We start from the raw sequence: 22,507 nt of genomic DNA, 5'->3' as shown, positions 1-22,507 counted from the left end.
TTGTTGCTGGTTCAGTGTTGGGAAGACGTTTAAAGCTGGAGTCTGCTGTGAGTGACTCCCTGCCTGTTCCCGTCCACGGTAGACACTCACCCCAAACAGCAAAAGGGTCACAGCATTACTTTTGCTTTGAGGGGATTGGTTGAGGCAGCAAATAATTAATAACTTGGTCATCAGGTAAATATAATTGGAGTTTCTTTCATGGTCATGAATGCCAGGGCTGGGTTGACAGCACCGAATTAAGTTGCTTTATTCCAGATGCCTCTCAATCTCCTGTTGCCTCCCCGAACCTGATTTTCCATCTCTGACCACTAACTGGTAGAGAAGCCCTTTTCCTCCCCTGTGTATGCGATTCTGAGCCAGGGCCTGGAGCCTGAAGTCCCAAAGTCCGTGAGCCTGGCTTGTGTCGTTCGGCAGAACATCGTGGGCATGCTACGTGATGCTGGAATGTGTGGCAACTCTTGTGGGCTGCCCTCAGCATGTCCTTGGATTGTTATGCAAATGCGACTGTTATCTTTCGGTGTATTTATTTATTTGTTGAGATACAACACAGAATCTTCTGACCCTTCGAGCCGCATCGCTCAGCAATCCCCCAGTTTAATCCCAGCCTAATCACGGGATAATTTACAATGAAAATTAACCTACCAACCGGTATGTTTTTGGACTGTGGGAGGAAACCCACGCGGTCACGGGGAGAAAGTACAAACTCCTTACAGACAGCTGTGGGAATTGAACCCGTGTCACCTGTGCTGTAAAATGTTGCTCTATTCACTATGCCACTGTGTAATAAATAAATCAGTGAATTGAATCTCCTGCCCAGTGTGAAAGGGATGTTACATTCATATAAATCAAGATTTCAAGATGTTACAGGAGGAAGGAATTTGGGAATTAATGGCTTCACTGTTTTGAGATCCAACTCCATGAGTTATCAGAATGAGTAATTTTTAAATTCGAATTTTAGGTTAGAGGAAGTTTGCAAGCAGGATTGTATGATATGTAGAGCATCGAGATTCAAAGCTGGTTGGTGTTGGTACAGGTGCTCTACCCTGGCTCCTCTCCGCGCTGGCCCCTCTCTGCATCTTTGCTTCTCTTATAATCTTCACTTTATCCCCGAAGTGTTTATCTCATATTATTCACTTTGACCCAAGCTGTACGGCAGCACATTCCTACCATTCTTCAGTTCCTCCTTCTCTGGATTTATTAATGCCTCCCATTTATCATGCCCTATTTTGGTGTCCCATGCAAGAAAGTGTTCTCTCCCTCCCTCTACCTCTCTCTCTCTATCTCTCTAATCTCTGTCTCTCTCTCTGTCTCTCTCTCTCTCTCTATCTCTCTCTCTCTCTCTCTCTCTCTCTCTCTATCTCTCTCTCTCTCTCTCTCTCTCTCTATCTCTCTCTCTCTCTCTCTATCTCTATCTCTCTCTATCTCTGTCTATCTCTATCTCTCTATCACTCTCTCTCTCTCTCTCTAATCTCTGTCTCTCTCTCTCTATCTCTCTCTCTATCTCTCTCTCTCTCTATCTCTATCTCTATCTCTCTATCTCTCTATCTCTCTCTCTCTATCTCTCTCTCTCTCTATCTCTGTCTATCTCTATCTCTATCACTCTCTCTCTATCTCTCTCTCTCTCTATCTCTGTCTATCTCTATCTCTCTCTCTCTATCTCTGTCTATCTCTATCTCTCTCTCTATCTCTATCTCTATCTCTCATTCTATCTCTCTCTATCTCTCTATCTCTCTCTATCTCTCTATCTCTCTCTCTATCTCTATCTCTATATATCTCTCTCTCTGTCTCTCTATCTCTCTGTCTCTCTCTCTCTCTCTGTCTCTCTCTCTGTCTCTCTGTCTCTCTCTGTCTCTCTGTCTCTCTCTCTGTCTCTCTCTGTCTCTCTCTCTCTCCCCATGAAGTTCCTTCATCTTGAAACAGTTCAATCATCATCCCGATTGTACTACTTTATAAAGTAAAGTTCTTTCCCAGAGGACAGTTCAGTCGATGATATTTGTGATGTCAGAAATAAAAATGAAAAGAATGGTGTGTATGTGCGTGTGAGAGAGAAAAAACCGGATAGGCTCGGACTTTATCCATTGGAGTGTAGGAGACCGGGAGTTAATGGCTCTGTGTATAAAGTTATGAGAGACATAGATAGGGTGAAAGTACACAGTGTTTTTCCCAGGGCTGGGGAATCAAGAATATGCTAGATATGATTTAAATTGAGAGGGGAAGGATCTAATTGGAACCAGACAGGCAACTTTTTTTTTTACACAGATGGTGATCTGTGTATGAAATGATCTGCCACAGGAAGTCATTGAGACAGGTACAATAACAACTTCTGTAAGAGAGTTGGGCAGACAGGTACATGGATAGGAAAGGTTCAGAAAGTTATGGGCCATACAGGGGCGAATGGGTCTAGCTCGGCCAATCGTCCTGGTCGGCACGGATCAGTCGGGCTGGAAGGCTGTATAACTGTGATTTTAATGATTGTAATGTTTTCTCACTCTTGTGTACTGGGTGGGCCGAGGAAGCCTTGTATGAAATAAACTCGGCAGCAGTCAACAAGCCAGGAACTTCATTTACATTTGACATCTGCGTGCAATAAAGCCCCTGTTCTTTGAGGGTAGAGGTCACTTTTAAACATAGTTTTGCAGCTGGACTCCCACACAGTAACTGGATGGTGCTTCGGGGGTCTGATGGGTGGGAGTGCGGGATTCTTTTGCACAGTGTGAACTCTCAACACTTTGCAGGAAAAAAAATGTCTGGAATTTCTTCAAAGAAGCAAAGAGAGAAGAGATGGTGACAGAAGGAGAGAGAGGAGGGCCCCAAGATAGCTTTCACGCTCAGCCCCGTCCAAGATTCAAGATTGTTTATCGTCATTCTTCAGTACTTCGGACCTGGTGTAGCATGAAAAAACACAATAGTCATAAAAAAACCACGGTAGATATAAATAAAAAAAGCAATCCTATAAATCACAAGTCATTGTTGCGTGTGGCCATATATACATGAAATTAGTTTATGTACATGGACTGGTAGTATGTACAAAAAATGACTCTGGGTGCAGGACTATCTCAACGTTCAACGAATGTTTACTACTGTATTATCAAAGTACGTCTGCAGTATACAGCTCTGAGATTCGTCTTCTCCAGACAGCCACAAAATAAAGAAAACCATGGAAGTTGGCAACAAGAACATCACCCCCTCATACGCAAAAAACAAGTCGTGCAAATGGCAACAAGAAAGAAACAGCAAAAACACAGAAAATAGAAGTTAAAACTGAACGAGTCCAACTGAGTTACAGTCTAATCCATAAATCACAGACCCAGAACTTCAGTACGATCCTCCGACTGAGAGGGCCACCCTTCAAAGTCACGGGCCTTCCCTCGGGAGCAGTGAGTGAGAGGCTGATAGACGGTGCTGAACACTCGCCCGCCTTCCGCACTTGCCTCGATCTTTCAATCTTCCTCACACTTTGATCGGCGAGAGATGGTGTTGATCGTGGCTCGTGCCCCCACCTTTAAGTTGCCAGGTCTGGAAGCCGCTCGCCTGCTGGAACCTTCTCGGAGACAGCAAAGCACTGGATGGCCCAATCAGTCTTCAAACTGTAGGTCACAGGCTCGCACCGTACCAGAAACACATTTAAAATAAAAGGAAGACCTAAAAGAAGTGAAGGAAACAGTTCCGTGGACCATCTGGGAGATGTCGCCTGAGGTAGTGTTGTCTGCTGATGTCATCTTGACTGGATATCTAAACGTGAGGTGACTCTGATGGGGACCATCACCAGCACCAGCCTTCCCACCATCAAAGCCATACACTCAGTGGCCACTCTATTAAGTACAAGAGTGGATCCTGGTGTGGTCTTCTGCTACTGTAGCCCATCCACTGCAAGGTTTGATGTGTTGTGCATTCAGAGATGCCCTTCTGCACACCATTGTTGTAACGCGTGGTTATTTGAGTCACTGTCCAATACCTGTCAGCTTGAACCAGTCTGGCCATTCTCCTCTGAGCTCTCTCCATCAACAAGGTGTTTTCACCCACAGAGCTAGCACTCACTGGATGTTTTTGTTTTTGCAAGAGATCTCAAGAGATCTCCCTTCTCTGAGATATTCACTCTACCCTGTCTGGCACCAACAATCACTCCACAGTCAAAGTCACTTAGATCACATTTCTTCTCCCATTCCGAGGTTTGGTCCGAACAACAACTGAACCTCTTGACCATGTCTGCGTGCTTTTATGCATTGAGTTGCTGCCACATGATTGGCTGATGAGATACTTGCATTAATGAGCAGGTGCAAAGGTGCACCTAATCACTCAGTGTGTATATACAGAGAAGTTACAGAAAAAGGCCAGCAATATTATGAAGGATCCCACCTAGCCACCCTGCTCACGGACTGCTTGTCCCACTCCCATCAGGGAAGTGACTGTGCAGCATCCACTCCAGGACCCAGACTAAAAACCGTTACTTCCCTCAAGCCGTCAGGCTGATCAACCACCACCCATTAACCCACCTGACCAATCCCCAGCACCACTACATAGACATCAATTACTGTCACTTTATCTATACACAATCTGTGTATGTAACAGTTCCTTGTACATTGTGATTTATAGGATTGCTTATATTTTTTAATTCATTGTGGATTTTTTATTCTTTTATTATGTTCTTTATTGTGGATTTTTTATTCTTTTATTATGTTCTTTATGCTTATTGTGTTTTTATGTTGCATTAGATCCTGAGTAACAATCATTTCGTTCTCCTTCTCTCTCGTACGGAGGAGGGGTGGCACCAGAGTGTAACGCTTTACAGTACAGGCGACCCAGGTTCAATTCCTGTTGCTGCCTGTAAGGACTTTGTACACTCTCCCCACTACGCCGTGGGTTTTCTCCGGGTGCTCTGGTTTCCTCCCACAGTCCGAAGGCATACCAGTTGGTAGATTAATTGGTCATTGTAAGTTGTCCTGTGATGAGGTAGGATCAAATCAGCGTACTGCAGGGCGGCGCAGCTCGAAGGGCCAAGGGCCCGTTTGTTTCATGCTGGATCTCCAAATAAAAATAAATAAATAACAATAAACAATCTTCAAACTTGAAATGACAAAGTGACACTTGGCAAGAGGGACTCTTCTAGGTCACAGCAAACCTAGAAGTGGTGCCGGGGGTTTGCAGGGGTGTGGAGAGGAGAGGTGGGATCCAGCTCCCACCTCAGGAAGCATTGCAATGGAAACTCCCCACCAGCTTTCAAGTCTAGAGCCACTTTACCCAATGTGTTCATTGCTGGCCTAAGTCCAGGTCAATGTGAAGTTCCTGCAGCTACAAGGGCCCTATCAATTACCACTGTATGATCAAAGATTTTTTCCTTTTCCAGTCCTACATTTGTGGATTATATGAGTGCTTGGGTTTTGTGTATCCCATCTTCAACAGGAAAGCAACTGATAGGTAACCAACACACATCAAAGTTGCTGGTGAACGCAGCAGGCCAGGCAGCATCTCTAGGAAGAGGTACAGTCGACGTTTCAGGCCGAGACCCTGCTGCGTTCACCAGCAACTTTGATGTGTGTTGCTTGAATTTCCAGCATCTGCAGAATTCCTGTTGATAGGTAACCAAGCTGTGTTTCTGCCATCTTCCCTCTCCTGGCTTCACTCCGTGACTTCTGTACACAGGAACTCTTTGCTCCTTGACTTTGTAAGACAGCCAAACTGTAAAAAGATTAAAGCTGCGTTTTACTTGTCACATGCACGACGAAACTTCAAAACATACATTGAAATGAGTTCTTTTACGTCCACAACCAACACAGTCTGGGAATGTGATGGGGGGAGCAGCCCACATATGTCACAACGCATTCTGACGCCAACACAGCGGGTCCCTAATGTTCAACAGAACAACACAAACAGTAACAACAAAACAAGGCAAAACAACAACAGTAAACCAAGCCCCTTTCCCACCCACTGTCTCTCACATACACACGCGCGCCTCCAACTGCAGGCCCAGGACAGGCTCCCCCCAGGCTGCCAGTCCTTAACCCCAGACTCGCAGACTTGCAGATGTCAGAACCTCCAGCCTCCTGAAAAGCTGACACAGGAGCTTCGACCTTTGGGTCCTCTACCTCTGGACTCACTGTGTTTTTTGACTTCATCCTTTGGCTTTGCCCTCTGAATTTCACTGACCTCTGAGTATTGGCTCCAGGATTCACTGGGACAGGTGTTCACCAGAGCAAACTTATAGGAGCCCTGAACTTTTTGCTGGAAGGTGAGATCAAAGGAGCCCTCCCATAATAGGGTGTGGGACCCCCGCCTGGAATGTAGTTCAGAGCTGCCAACTTTTGGAGGAGTCCAGGCTGGAACTAGAGTGGGATTGGAATCCATGCTAATGGGCCAGAGGGGCAATTACTAATGCTGATCCAGAAGCAACGGAAAACACTGGAGGAACTGAGCAGTTTGGGCAGTATCTATGGTGGGAAATGGAGAGCTTATGTTTCGGGCCGAAAGCCATCATCGGGACTGGCCGAGCAAGGATCGTCACTGGAGGTATGGATGGGCTTGTGGTCATGGAACAGTTTAGGTCTGCCTCAATTTAGGTAACCCTGACCCAGACGTCTTTGGGTTTTGGGAGGAAACCAGAGGACCCAGAGGAAACCCATGTGGTCACGGGGAGAACGTTCAAACTCCTCACAGCGGTGGCGGGAGTCGAATCCTGACTGGTGATCGTTGGCGCTGCAACACAATTGCGCTAACCACTACGCTACCCTTGCATTGCTTTCCAAGAGTTTGTGCCTCTTGCGTTTGACCCAGTGGCCTTTAATGGAAGCTCCGCGTAGGAGGCACCATCAGGCTCTTTGACTGCGGAGAACCTCGCATCTGTGTGTATATTTACTGCCCACTCTCTGTAAATAAACAGCCCCGGAGAACTTCTGTGAGCACTGATTCTCCTTCGGAGTATCTTGTTTCTAATTTCCAAAAGATAATGCCAGCTATTTAAAGAGCAGTCAACGTTCGGAGTAGATTTATTATCAAAGTATGTACTGTATACATCACCATGCACAACCTGGAGATTCATTTTCTTGCAAGTATTTACAGGAAAATAAAGAAATACTGTAGAATTTATGAAAAACTGTAAATAACAAAGACTGACAAATAACTAGCGTGCAAAAGAAGACAAATTGTACAAATAATAACACAGGACAACGTTTTTTTTCAGAAGGGTTGCTTTCTAGATTTTTTTTGTTTACAATAGACGGCTTGAAGCTGAATGCAAATGTAATTTCAGTCTGCTTGTATCATGTAGCAATTTGGAGAAACAAATTAACTGTTATTGAATATAATATGTTTAATTACATAATGGTGCTGTCGTTTTGCAATAGTTCAACTAAGCTAAAAATATTTTGTTGATGATTTTCATTTGTACTCAGTTTCTGAGGCTTCTCGCCTGAGTGTCCAACAATAATCGGCCAGCATTGATGGATTCCAATTGCCCTGATACCGTTTCTCCACGACCGCCATATCCTGGTGAAACCTTTCACCGTGCTCGTCACTGACAGTGCCAAGATTTGCAGGGAAGAAGTCCAAATGGGAACGCAGAAAATGAATTTTTAGTGACATGTTGCACTTCATGGTTTAGTATGCTTGAAGCATGTGATGAACCAGCCGCACTCTATAGTTGCCAAGAAAATTTTCGACAACATCTTTGAATGCCTTCCATGCAGTTTTCTCTGGACCCACTAGAAGTTCTTCGAATTGTCTGTCATTTATGACCTGTTGTGATTTGTCGACCAACAAAAATATCTTCCTTAATCTTGGCAGTTATTCTGCCTCAAATTATGAAACGAAATAACAAATATCGGTGTTTCCAAACAAAACTCTGCGTGCTAGGGAAATGACAGGGTAATTTTCATGACCAGCAGCCCAAAAACTATAAGATGCACCCAAAAGTATTTAGGAAGCAAAATCTTTGTTGTCCCATGTAAATAAATAATGCTGAATAGTAGAGTGCTTGAAAGTGAGACAACAGATTGTGGAATCAATTCGGTGTTATCCATGTCAGTTCAGGAGTCTGATGATTGTAGGGTAATTACTGTTTCTGAACCTGGTGTTGTGGGACCTAAGGCTCTTGTACCTACTACCCGATGGTAGTAGTAAGAAGAGAGGATGATGGAGGTCCTTGATGATGGATGTTGCCTTCAAATGTTGCAGCTTTTTTTTTAAAAAAAAGAGTTTGTTCTGCAACTTCAGTTATCTGTTGAAATTTCTCCCAATGCCAAATTTTTCCTGGGGTCCTGTATGCAGTTTGCACTTTGGTAGTGTGTGATTGTTGAGTTAACTGTTCCTCCCATGGTCCCATGGTTGATACCACCCAGAGGTCATGTTCACAAGTACAACAGCCTGTGCTTTCCATGAACTGTGACCTGGAGTTTAGGCCCTCTAGGAAGGGATGTGCTGGCACTGGCTAGGGTCCTGAGGAGGTTTATGAGAATTATCCTGTGGATGAAAGGGTTTACGTATGAGAAGCATTTAATGGCTCAGGGCCTGTACTCGCTGGAGTTTAGGAGAATGAAGAGGAATTGAAATGTGCTAAATATTGAAAAAGCCTAGATAGAGTGGATGTAGAGAGGAAATTTCCAATAGTGGGGAAGTCTAGGACCAGAGGGCAAAGTCTTGGAGTACAAGGATGTCTCTTTAGAACAGAAATGAGGAGGAATTTCTTCAGCCAGAGGGTGTTGAATCTGTGGAATTCATTACCACAGATGGCTCTGGAGGCCAAATCATTGGGTATATTTAAACAGAGGTTGATAGGCTCTTAATTAGTTAGGGCACCAAAAGTTATGGGGTGCAGGCAGGAGAAAAGGATTGAGATGGAAAATAAATCAGCAATGATTGAATGGTGGAACAGACTCGGTGCTGAATGGCATAATTCTGCTCCTATGTTTTTATGGTATAATTATACATGGAGGGACGAGTCTATTCGGAATGACCTTGCAGATCAGCCTTGATCTAGTGTCAGCCTTGTCATCCGAGGGGTATGGATTCAAATGTTGCTTGAGTTGACCTGAACACAGAACCTTCTGCCAGGGAAATGTTGAGGTGAGAGCAGTGACACAGTAAACAATGATCTTCCAGCAATGAATTCATGTCCATGTCTTCCCTTCCCCACCTCAGCTACAGAACATTGATCAGAGGGATTGTCCTCAGTGTCCCTCATGCCACTGGAACAGTCCACCCACCACCCTATTTCTATTTGAGATTTGCCTGTGCTCTACCTTGGAGCAGTGACCACACCACCTTTATTGTCAATGAACTTTGAGATTGGGAAAAAAAACACTATAAATACAATATCTTTGTCCACTCCCGTAGGGTCTTCAGAGTCACTGAGCTGAATCCGGGCTGGTCTCCAGCTGAACTACCACACAACACTCCCAGCGTGATAACCCTCACAGACACCAATGTTCCCTTGGACCCCGGACTGACACGATCTATTAAGTTTGGTAAGAATCAGGGGTTAATGTGCCAGTGTTTTTAACAGGAAATTTGTGACTGATGCTGAAAATTGTTTGTGCAAAATGCAGGTAACCCGAGACATTACTCATGAATAATCAGATTTCCAATTGGGTTTTCAGAATCCGGTTTATTACCACATCTACATGGAAATATTTTACAGAGAGGTGCATCCTTTATGTTAACACCAACATACTTAATGATGTGCTGGGAGCAGCCCACAAGTGTCACCACACATTCCGCGCCCATGAGCAGTAATTACAGCCGCAGAACAGAACAAAGCAATGGCAAGACAAGCCTCTTTCCCAGCCTCCCACCCCTCACAAACAGACGGGCCTCCAGCCCCAAGCGTCTCCCCATTTCTCCCCAAGTATCTTTGGTGTGTCCCACCAGGTGATCTGCAATGTTAGGCAGTAACTTCAGGAGGGTACCTCAATTGGCAAAACAGGACCACGCCCAAAGATAGACCCTGCAGCAAAGGCTATTCTCAACATCTGAAATGGAAAGGGTGGCTTGTGCAGTCTCCAGTTTGGCCGCGTGAACAACAATTTCACTAACATTGGTAATCACTCCCCTCTGTTTCCTCCTTTTCCCCACCTTTTTTGTCTTACCCCGTTCTTGAGGTCCTCCCACCCCTTCTCCCCACCTCAGGACCTACCCATCACCTCCCTCTGGTTCCCAACTCCTTCCCTTTCGTCCATGGTGGAAAATCTGTGGCACAGGCAAAAATTTTGTTGGCGCCCAACAGGCAGCGCCACCCCTCGATTCTTTAAAACCCACCCATCATAAGAAGGTACGTACATCATGATTGTCTTTGCTGCCAAATGAACTAGTGACTGTTTTTACAACCTGACAGCAGTGAGATGTTTTCACAGGAACCATTTCACGCTGGCTTGGCACCAGCTGGATGGTTGTGAGAACACATTTTGAAATCCTCGCTACCCGGTACGCGTATCCGTAAATGGTTACAATAACAACACTATCTAGAAATGATGTTATTTCAAAAGATTAATAGTATTCATTTTTGAAAAGGTTATCTAAAATGCTTCATTTATTTCAGTCTCTGTTATACTTTTATTAATAGTAAAACAATACATATAAATAAGCAACAGATCCATAATTATTGCTACCAATTCATTAATCAATGATAATCTGGGTTCAAAGTTATCATGACGTACTAGAGAATTTGTTAGATTATCACCAATTTGGATATGTTCTTAGAGAGGTTTGCAACCCTTGCGAGAGATTGGGTCCTTCCCCATAGAGCCCTCACAGTGGCTGCACTGAGTTCTAGCGTGTATTCCTGCATCCTGGAGTGTGCCCATTGGCACCATTTCTATAGGCACGTGAGCTGTCGGAGTTCCCTGTTCTGCAAAATCAGCTGTCTGCTAAGGAAGTGTATTTTGGTTACTTTCATCGCCGAAGTTTGCAGCTCACTCTCCCCAGTAGGGTGTCTATGCTGCACTTTAAATTAAGCTACAGGGGCAGGGCCTTTGGTTTTACCACGGGAAGGAAGATTTCCTGTTATAATTACAGCCTAACGTTGACAAGCCAGAACACATGAGATACCTGTACTGCAGATGTTGGAGATTGTGAACAACACACACAAAATGCCAGAGCAATGCAGCAGGTCAGGCAGCGTCAATGGAGAGGAATAAACAATCAATATTTTGGGTTGAGACCCTTCATCAGGATTGGAAAGGAAGGGGGAAGAAAATTGCAGATAATCAACCGATGTGCAAGAGAAGACAAACTGTGCAAAAAATAAATAAATAGATAGATGAATAAATACAAACATAAATAAATGAGTTGTTGAGTCCTTGAAAGTGAGTTTGTAGGTTGTGGAATCAGTTCAGAGTGAGGTGAATTAAATTATCCAAGCTGGTTCAGGAGCCTGACAGTGGAAGGGTATTAACTGTTCCTGAACTTGGAGGTGTGGAACCTAATACTCACGTATCTCCTGCCCAGCAGTAACAGTGAGAAGACAGCACGGCCAGTATGACAGGGGTTCTGGATGGGTAGAGAGAGAGAGTGAGAGAAATTCTATTGTGTGTGTGTTGGGGGTGGGGGGGGGGGGTGCTTGGGCAGTATCTATGGAGGGAAATGACCAGTTGATGTTTCAGGTCAAAACATAAGAACATAACGAACAGGAGCAGGGGTAGGCCATCTTTCCTTTCGAGCCTGCTCTGCCATTCAATAAGATCATGGCTGATTTGGCTGTGAACTCAGCTCTGCCTACCTGCCTTTTCCCCATAACGCAAATTCCCCTGCTATGAAAAAAATGTCTTAAATATTTATATTTAATGGGGTAGCCTCCACTGCTTCCCATTGGCAGGGAATTCATCAGGGCTGCAAAGGGTGTCAAACCAAGAAGTCAACTCTCCATCTCCCTCCATAGATGCTGCCTGACCTGCTGAGTTTCTCCCGCATTTGGAGTGCTCCTCTTGATTTTCAGCATCTGTAGTCTCTTGTGTCTCCCTCTTCATTCTAAGATGCACAATTTTATCATCTGCGGCTGGACGTGACTGTGTTCATCTCCAAGTTAACTCTGATCAGATGTGTGCTGAGATCTCTGCTCGTTGCCCAATGCATGTGATGTGACAAAGAGGAAGTAAATGGATGAATAATAGTGGAGAGTTCAGAGCAATTTGTCACCGGAGGCTAAATCCAGGCCTCGCCTGAGCCCTACCATCTGTGATTCATAATGGAACTCAAAATAGAAGATCTTCATTCAGTTTTACAATCCGTAGGCGTTAGTTCTCTGGTGCTACAGAAGAAACAGTTGTAACCAACAAAGCAGCCTTTATTGGATGCATCAATGTTCCTTTGTGACTTAGGAAGCATAGCAAAGTTTCACCAAATTGTCCAATAAGGATAAATTGCAAACAGGGATTTTATTCTCTAAAATTTGAAAGATAGAGCAGTGCCTTATTGAAGTGTGCTTGAAACCATATGGCAGAGGAGCAGAATTAGGCCATTGGCCCATTATAGAATCATGGAGTCATAGACAACTATAGCACAGAAACAGACCCTTTGACCCATCTAGTCTGTGCTGAATCGTTATTCTGCCTAGACCTGAACCGGGACCATAGCCCTCCATACCTCTCCCATCCCTGTACTTTAAACTTATTTAAATGTTGAAATTGAACCCTAATCCACCACTTCCACTGGCAGCTCGTACCATACTTATACCACCCTCTCAGTGACAACATTTCACCTTTCACCCTTATGACCTCTCGTTCTAATTTCAATCAACCTCAATGGAAAACATCTACTTGCTTTATAATTTTGTATAGCAGGTGAGAAGTTCCTCCTCATGTTAGTTTTAATGGGATTTCCTTTTGTTCTGAGGCTGTGTCCTCAGATCCTAGACTCTCCTACTAGTGGAAACGTCCTCTCCACGTCCACTCTATGCAGTCCTGGCTGATTCGCATAGAACCAGCGCAATCAAAGTAAGTGGTTGGCCATTTGGAGTGGGACAAGGAGGAATCTCTTACCCGAGGGCAGCCAATGGTTGGAATCTGCTGTCACTGAGGAAATCTCAAGTTCAAGTTCAAGCTTATTGTCATTATTTCCATATGCGTGTATACAGCTAAACAAAACATTGTCCCTCAAGGGCCAAGCTGCAAAACACAGTGCATGTGGTTATGGTTCAGCACATACAATCAGAAAACAATATTAGCACAAGTCCCGGAGTGACATGGCATGGCCTGAAGATTTGACAGGTCGACATAAAGTGCAAGGTGTGTGTTTATGTAAGACAGAATAATGTACTGGGACTATTATAATGAAACAAGCAGTGTTATAAATATGTGAAACAGCAGCATTAAAAGATGACAAGTGACCACTGCAAGATGAGAGTGTGCCTTATTTAAGATAGAGATGATTAGATTTTTAGATATAAAGGTAGTCAAAGGATGTGGGCAAATATAATTGCACTAAGGTAAAACGTTGGCTGTTACAGACCTTTGAGCCTGGTTACACACAAGTGACCAAATAACCTACTAATTGGTACACCTTTAAAATAGTGGGAGGTAACTGCAGCATGCAGAGGAAATCCATGCATTCATGGGGAGAATGTACATACACTACTGCTTAAGACTGTTGTGGGAATTGAACCTGGGTCACTGGTGCTTTAATAGCATTGTGCTAGCCAGTATGCTATTATGCCGCACTATGAATGGTGGAACAACCTAGAGGGGTTGAATGGCCTTGCTCTAACTTAACTCCCCTATGTTACTATCTTCGAAGATGAAACCACAGGATGGACATATATCATGTGCATTCCACTCTATTTTTTTAAAAAAAGCTACCTCCAACGTCCCCCCTATATTCAGATTCATTTATTTATCAAATGTACATTGAAGTAAACACTCGGTGGCCGCTTTATTATGTGTAGCTATACACCTCATTAATGTAAATATTTAATCAGCCAATCATGTGGCAGCACCTCAATGCATAAAAGCATGCAGACATGGTCAAGAGGTTCAGTTGTTGTTCAGCCCAAACGTCAGAATGGGGAAGAAATGTGATCTAAGTGACTTTGACTGTGGAATGATTGTTGGTGCCAGATGGGGTGGTACCTCAAAAACTACTGATCTCCTGGGATTTTCATGCACAGTAGTCTCTAGAGTTAACAGAGAATGGTGCAAGGAACAGAAAACATCCAGTGAGCAGTGTCAAAGTACATGAAAACCGTACATCATTGCGCTACCACATCATATGTGCATGCCTCGCTTGAAGTTAGACTCAAGTAATCCCCAGCTCTCCCTTGTGTTTCTTTTCAATTGTTTCTGAGTAACAAAACATAACAGTAGCGATGAGGAACTTTTAAATGAACTCGAGATGATTACCTACCTGCTGAAGTGCAGCGATACGTTCGTGTTGGGAAAAAGGCAGCGCAGCACGTGCTTCTTTGGGAAGGGACAGAAATGGTCAAGTTTTTTATTTTAAAATGGCAGAAAATGAACAAAATTCACAAGCTTTATAAATAGTGAGTCATAAATAGAAATCATAAGAAAAATCAGAAATGGCTGGTTACATCGGAAAGGTAGACACACTCGATTGCAGAAGAGATAACTGGATGTTGTATATTGAATAAATTGAGCAGTATTTTACAGCAAGCGGAACAGACAATAAGAGAAGTGAGTACCAGTTTTGCTGAGTGTAATAGGTGGACGAGCATGCAGTTTGCTTAGATATTTGCCTATTCCTGCCAAACCGACCAAAGTGAGCTTTGCTGATATCGTGAAACCATTGTTGATTGCTCAATGCTTTAGGTTTCATAGTCAGAATCAGAAGGAAGGGGAACCCATTTCAGCATACGTGGCTGAATTGAAGAAGTTGTCTCAGGATTCTCGGTTCAATGATGCACTGAGACATCATTTAGTTTGTGGAATCTTACAAGAAAGCATTCAAAAATTACTCCTAATTGAAGCACAACTTACATTTAAGAGAATAGTTAAAGTAGCTGTGTCAATGGAAACAGTAGACAGAGATGCAGTGGGGTTGCATTCAGGAATTAAAGTGAAAGTGAACATGAACAAAATTGCAGTGTCCAAACAGAAAACGGCCTGCCAAACAAATTGTGTTATTGTTGTAGCAGAGGCTCACGTACACCAGACCAGTGCAGGATTAAAGATGAAACTTGCGGAAAATGCAACAAAGCAGGACCCATACAGGATCATGCAGACAAAAAAATGGCCTGCACAGGGAAGAGATAAAGATAAAAAGTCAGCTTGCAGTTCCAAAAAGAGCAGTAATCTGCACGCTGCTGATAAAAAATCTGATAAGGATGAAAGTGACACAGGACTGAGTAGGCTTGAGAATTACATTGTGAAAATTAACAATTTGGCTTACACCAGAAGGGAATGATACCAAAAATGCAACGAAGAACTTGTACTGGAGAAAAGATAACTCCTCTGAAAATGACATTGGTAACAGTGAAATACAACAACCAACAAACCACATTGTGCTGGTAAGTGGTAAAAACAGCAGGGCCAGCACTGTGGGGGCAATGGTGGCTGAAACAACTATCAACTTGATTGGCGATCCATCCACTATTTGCGTGCTACATCCCCTGCAACAGAGTCAAGTGAAAACAAGTTAAGAAAGGTACTAGATGATGCCATAGCAGTGTTCAAGGATGGCATTGGAAATATCAAGTATATCATGGGTAAAATATCATTATGTAAAAATGCCACACCCAAGCTTTACAAAGCCCATCCAGTTCCTTGTACCATCGGTGATAAAGTGGCCAAAGAGCTAGATCGCATGGAGGCTGAAATAATCCGTTCCAAGGTTGAATGGGCAGTGCCAGTGGTCCCAGTAGCCACAATAGGAGTGGGTCTGTAGGATTTGTGATGATTTTAAGGTCATCATCAATCCAGTACTGAAAGTAGATGAACACCCTCTGCCCAGGATAGATGATATCTTTGCAAACCTTTCTGGAGGGAAATACTCAGAAAAGTGGTCTTAGCTGAGGCCTACCTACAGATGGAGATGAAAGAAGTGTTTCAAACCATAAAAACTCACCAGGGGCTTTATCACTATAAAAGGCTTATCTTGGGAGTAACACATGCATCTCCACTCTGGCAGAAAGCTGTGGACTAGATGTTGCAAGGCTGTCCAGGCACTTGGTGTTACCTGGGTGACATCATTATTACCAGGAAGGATGACAAGGAACATCTCCAAAATCTCAAGACAGTGTTAAAGTGATTGTGGGCTCAGAGCACGACACAACAAATGTGAATTCTTTAACCCAAGCATCACTTACTGCGGTCACACCATTGATGCCCAAGTTTTACACAAGTGTGCTGGGAAAATTCAAGCAGTGGTGGTGGCCCCGAGGCCAAAGGATGTGTAACAGTTGTGGCCCTTTTTAGGAATTGTCAGTTACTATAACAGGTTCTTACCAAACCTGGCCACTGTGCTCCACCCCTTGAACTCATTACTACAGATTGGGAAGAAATGGCAATGGACGTAACAGTGTGAGGTGGCTTTCAAATAGGTAAAAGAAATGGTGAAGTCAGACACTGTACTCACACATTATGATCCACATTGTCCAGTGAAACTAGCCTGTGATGCCTTACAGTATAGAAGCAGTCATGTCTCATGTTAGGAGTGATGGAAATGTACACAGCATAACATCCACATCATGTTCCCTCACCGCTGCAGACAAAAGTTACACACAGATTGAAAGACAGGTCTTGAGTCTGGTTTGGGGTGTAAAACGTTTCGACCGGTACTTGTATAGGAGAGAGTTTACTCTCATTACTGATCATCAGCCACTAGTGTGCCTTTTCAAACCACAGTAGGGTGTTCCACTAACAGCACCAGCACAAATGCTCTGTTTCTTGGAGGACACAATTACAATATCGAATTCAAGAGGACAGCTAGTTATGGAAATGCTGATGCGTTGCCCCATTTACCCTTGGAAACGGAATTACCTGAAAAACTTAGAAAAGAGGACACTCCTCTTGATAAATTCTCCCTCATGCAAATCGAGCATCTCCCCATTACAGCAGAGATGATCCAAAGGGAAACTAGAGAAAAAAATATAGTACTGTTCAAATGTCTTGGGCACATGTAAAAAAGTTCTGTCAAGTAGAGATGCTTTCAAATATAACAAAATGAAACGTTTCCAAGTATCAAAAAAATACTGTAAAGAGCAATAAACAGTAAAAAAAAACTGAATCAAATCAATATTTCTTGTGACTACCCTTTGACTTTAAAACTAAATAGAATCTCTTAAGTATGTTATTGTGCAGTGTTATAAGAAAATTGACTGATAGGCTGTTCCAAGCATCTCGGAGAACATGCCACAGTTCTTCTGCAGACTTTGGCTGTGTTGCTTGCATCTGTTTCTCCAGGCAGTCCCGGACATCCTCGATGATGTTGAGATCCGGGCTCAGTGGAGGCTGTACTATTTGTTACAGAACTCCTTGTTCTCCTTTTTAATGAAGATAGTTCTTTATGACCTTGGCTGTGTGTTTTGAGTCGTTGTCCTGCTGCAGAATGAAGCTGGAACTGATCAGACGCCTCCCTGATGGGATTGCATGATGGATGAGAATCTGCTGGTCGTTCTCAGCACTGAGGATTCCATTAATTCTGACCAGATCGTCAACTCCATTTTCAAAAATACAACCCCAAACCTGCAGGGAACCTCCACTGTGCTTTACTTTTGGCTGCAAATACTCATGCATCTAGCACTCTTCAGTTCTTCTACAGACAAACTGCCTCCTGTTTGAGCCAAAAATTCCAATTTTTGACTCATCAGACCAGAGCACTTGCTACTATCGTTCAGCGCCCCAGTCCTTATACTTTAGTGTGTAGGTGGGTCTCCTGGCTTTGTTTCCACGACAGAGGAATGGATTTTGGCAGCAACTCTTCCCTGAAGACCACTTCTGACAAGACTTTTCCAGACCTTAGAGGGCTGTACTTGAGTTCCAGTGGTTTCTGTGAGTTCAGAGCTGATAGCAGTGCTGGACGACTTCTTATTTAGAAGGGACATCTGTTTGCTGTTTCTTTCACCTGCACTCAGATTCCATGGTTGACCACTGTGTTACTGGTCTTCAATCTTGTCCATTTCTCAGAATCAGAATCAGATTTATTTTCAGCAGCATGTCCGTGAAATTTGTTAACTTAGCATCAGTAGTTCAGTGCAATACATAATATAGAAGAAATAAATAAATCAATCAATAAATCATTTACAGTATTTGTATATTGAATAGATTAAAAATCATGCAAAAACAGAAATAATATATAATTAAAAAGTGAGGTAGTGTCCAAGGGTTCAATGTCTATTTGGAATCGGATGGCAGAGGGGAAAAGCTGTTCCTGAATCACTAAGTGTGTGCCTTCAGATTTCTGTAAGAGGGAGTTAGATATGGCCCTTGTGGCTACGGGGCTCAGGGGGTATGGAGGGAAGGCTGGGGCGGGGTTCTGAGTTGGATGATCAGCCATGATCATAATAAATGGCGGTGCAGGCTCGAAGGGCCGAATGGCCTACTCCTGCACCTATTTTCTATGTTTCTATGTAACAGTGAGAAAAGGGCATGCCCTGGGTGCTGGAATGTATTTGATATTTCAGTAATATTTGAGAAATATTGTTGATGAAGCATTCTTTGTTTATATGATTCAATACAGGCGAAATGTTTTTACTAGAATGTTACCTGGGTTTCATCACCTAAGTTACAGAGAAAGGTTGAACAAGTTGGGTCTTAATTCTTTGGAACGTAAAAGGTTGGGGGGGGACTTGATAGAGGTGTTTAAAATTATGAGGGGGATAGATCGAGTTGACGTGGATAGGCTTTTTCCATTGAGAATGGGGGAGATTCAAACAAGAGGACATGAGTTGAGAGTTAAAGGGAAAAAGTTTAGGGGTAACATGAGGGGGATCTTCTTTACTCAGAGAGTGGTAGCTGTGTGGAACGAGCTTCCAGCAGAAGTGGTTAAGGCAGGTTTCATGTTGTCATTTAAAGTTAAATTGGATAGCTAGATGGACAGGAAAGGAATGGAGGGTTATGGGCTGAGTGCAGGTCAGTGGGACTAGGTGAGAGTAAGAGTTCGGCACGGACTAGAAGGGCCGAGATGGCCTGTTTCCGTGCTGTAATTGTTATATGGTTATATGTAAGTATTGGAATGGCATATGTCATTACACCACCATGCCATATGTGTACCCTATTTAGGGTAAAAGCGAAGTTAGACATGAGTTATCCCCAGCTTTTCCTTGTTTTTCTTTTGGAATTACAAAATATAACAAGCAGTGAACTACTTGTGGGCAAAAGTGGCTTGATAATGAGAGAGGGCAGAGGAGAATGGCCAGACTGGTTCAAGCTGACAGGAAGGCAACAGTGGAATTAGAATTAGAATTTATTTTATTTCTTACATCCATCTCACAACATGAGGGAGTAAAAATCTTTATGTTGTGACTCAGAGGAATGGAAATGTGGGAGGATATTGTCCAGACAGTAAGGTTGTATGCAGAATTGTTTTGTATACATGTACGTACAGTCAGGTACAATGTATAGTCAGATCAATGTGTATTGATAGATCTGATGGCCCAGTGCAAGAAGCTATCCCAGAGTCTGTTGGTCCTGGCCTTAATGTTGTGGTACTATTTGCCAAACTGTTTATTCCTCTCCATAGATACTGCCTGACCTGCTGAGTTCCTCCAACATTTTGTGTGTGTTACCTTATATTTGGGCTTTAAATGTAATTTTAAAGTGCCTTTTATTTATCTCTGCTAAGGATGAACAATGTTTTCTAGTGCCCCCAGACCAGCTGCGTGAAGGGTTCATTTTCCAACCCTTTGGGACTGTGTGTCTAGTTCAGGGCTCAGTTCTTAAGCAACTGGGTTTTTACAAAGGATTACTTTGAATTGGTTTGTTTTCCTGGATGTCCCAGGTTGATTATGTCAGTGTAGGTGAGAGATTGATACTGGTTGACCAGGGTCTTTGGATACTGGGAGTGCAGAGTGATTAGCCAGCTGAGTGGAACAGTGACGAGGTTCTAACCACCAGTCATAATAGATCCATCAAATTATGTGAATCAGGCAATTTCAACCGAGATAAGGATCGTCTCTCAGAATTTGCTGAAACATTTTCGAGACCAAGCTGTGTTTGCATTACTGAGAACTTTCCATGACACAGATACCAATCTGGAGATGAGGAGTGAGATAGGGAAAGGAAAGGAAGAATGGATAGAGAAGACAGGAAAGAGGGGGAGGAAAGAGACAAAGAGGAGGGAGAGGTGGAGAGGAGTCTGAACTGATTCCATAATTTACAGATACGCTTTCAAGTCTCTTTGTTCCCAGTATAATTCTTCTTATATGCACAGTTTGTTTTCTTCTCAATAATGGTTGTTTGTCCTGATAAAAGGGCTCAGCCCAAAATGTTGACTGTTCATTCATAGAAGCCGCCTGATCTGCTGAGTTCCTCCAGAATTTTGTGTATGTTGCTCTGGATTTCCACCATCTGAAGAATGTCTTCTGTTTACAGTTGTTGGTCCATCTTTGCTTTTGTATAGTTTTTCATAAGTTCTATTGTTTCTTTATTTTATTTTCCTGTAAATGCCTGCAATAAATTGAATCTCAAGATGGTATACGGTAGCATGCATATGCTTTGATAGTAAGTTTACTTGATTTTGAGAGGGAAAGAGGGAAGACATAAGGGGAGAGCTGGGTGAGGAGAGAAAGAAAGAGAAGAATGAAAAAGGAAACAGTGAGAGACAAGGAGGAAAATGAGAGAGAGAAAAAGAGGTAAGTTGAGAGAAGGTGAAAGACTATCCTTCATCCTTCTCACTCCCTCTCTTATATTTACCCACTCTGCCTCCCTCCTACTTCCATTCTCCTCTAAGGAATGGAGGGAAGGCAAGTGGAGTTGATATTCTGACTGGGAGATGGCGAAAGGACCATGTTCAGTTTATCAAAATTCCATCATTTTGGTGTTGCCTTCCATTGTGCTATGATGTTCCAGTTAGAGAGCACTGTCTGAGGGGAGGATGTAAGAAAGCTTCCAGGGTTTTTCTTATATTTATCACAAGATCTGTGATTCATCATGTCCAGTCTATAAATGACTACATGACTAATTTTACATACTGTAGTTTCATAGTAAACTCATGATATCAGTAGCGGTAAGGAGCTACGATCTATTTGCCGTTACGGAAAGTGAGTGATCTGAATGTCCAAGGGTAAATGTTATTTCAAGAGAACTGGGTCAAAGTAAATAAGCAACAAGTTCAGGCTAGTAGTTACACATGACGAGTATGGTGATAGGAAACGTTTAGAGGGATGTGTGTCAAATGCAGGCAGTTTGCACTAGCTCTGCTAGTTTGGTCAGCAAATTGGGCTGAAAGGCCTCTTAGACCATAAGACAGAGCAGAATTAGGCTAGTTGGCCCATTGACTCTGCCCCGCCATTCAATTATAGCCAATTTATCATCCCTCTCAACCCCATTCTCCTGCTTTCTCCTGTAACCTTTGACATTCTTACTAATCAAGAATCTATCAATCTCTGCTTTAAATAGACCCAGTGACTTGGCCTATACAATGAATTCCGCAGATTCACCACCCTCTGGCTACAGAACTGCCTCCTCATCTCTGTTCTATAGGGACATCCTTGAATTCAGAGACGCAAACACGAGGAAATCTGCAGATGCTGGTATTTCAAGCAGCACACATCAAAGTTGCTGGTGAACACAGCGGGCCAGGCAGCATCTCTAGGAAGAGGTACGGTCGACGTTTCGGGCCGAGACCCTTCGTCAGGACTAACTGAAGGAAGAGTTAGTAAGAGATTTGAAAGTGGGAGGGGGAGGGGGAGATCCAAAATGATAGGAGAAGACAGGAGGGGGGAGGGATGGAGCCAACAGCTGGACAGGTGATTGGCAAAGGGGATATAAGAGGATTTGGGGACAGGAGGCCCAGGGAGAAAGACAAGGAGGGGGGGAAGCCCAGAGGATGGGCAAGGAGTATAGTCAGAGGGACAGAGAGAGAAAAAGGAGAGTGAGAGAAAGAATGTGTGTATATAAATAAATAAAGGATGGGGTACGAGGGGGAGGTGGGGCCTCACTATACCCCTTGCCCATCCACTGGTTCCCCCCCCCCTTGTCTTTCTCCCCGGACCTCCTGTCCCATGATCCTCTCATATCTCCTTTGCCTATCACCTGTCCAGCTCTTGGCTCCATCCCTCCCCCTCCTGTCTTCTCCTATCATTTCGGATCTCCCCCTCCCCCTCCCACTTTCAAATCCCTTACTCACTCTTCCTTCAGTTAGTCCTTGAATTCAGAGGCTGTGCTCTGGTTCTAGACTCCCCCATTGTTAGAAACATCTTCTCCATCTCCACTCTATCTTGACCTTTCAATATTCAGTAGGTTTCAATGAGCTCCCCACCCACCCCCACCCCTCTGGAATTCAGAGGAATGAGATGAAGAGAAACTGTTTTTCACAGTAATAAATCTGTGTAATTTTCAGCCTATGGAAGCAGTAGAGGCTAACTCCTTAAATATATTTAAGACACAAATAGACTTTAGCACAGCAGGGGAAT

The 22,507-nt window shown here is 43.4% G+C and overlaps 1 protein-coding gene across 5 annotated transcripts in view; it reads left to right on the top strand.

The window, feature by feature from the left end:
- The window catches only part of kank2 (KN motif and ankyrin repeat domains 2), a 151,382-nt gene that overhangs the window by 62,282 nt on the left and 66,593 nt on the right, over window positions 1–22,507 (top strand). Inside the window, exon 3 of one of the 5 annotated variants that reach the window (XM_063035633.1) lies at window positions 9,325–9,455. The exons of the other annotated variants lie outside the window; for them this stretch is intronic. The gene's annotated coding sequence lies outside the window, so the exon portion shown is untranslated. The remainder of the gene's footprint in view (window positions 1–9,324; window positions 9,456–22,507) is intronic. 5 annotated transcript variants of the gene reach the window in all.

This window comes from Mobula hypostoma, chromosome 29 (genome assembly GCF_963921235.1).
Source record: "Mobula hypostoma chromosome 29, sMobHyp1.1, whole genome shotgun sequence".
Lineage (NCBI taxonomy): Eukaryota > Metazoa > Chordata > Chondrichthyes > Myliobatiformes > Myliobatidae > Mobula > Mobula hypostoma.
The sequence above is the reverse complement of the archived record's forward strand: the minus strand, read 5'-3'. Positions and strand labels throughout refer to the sequence as shown.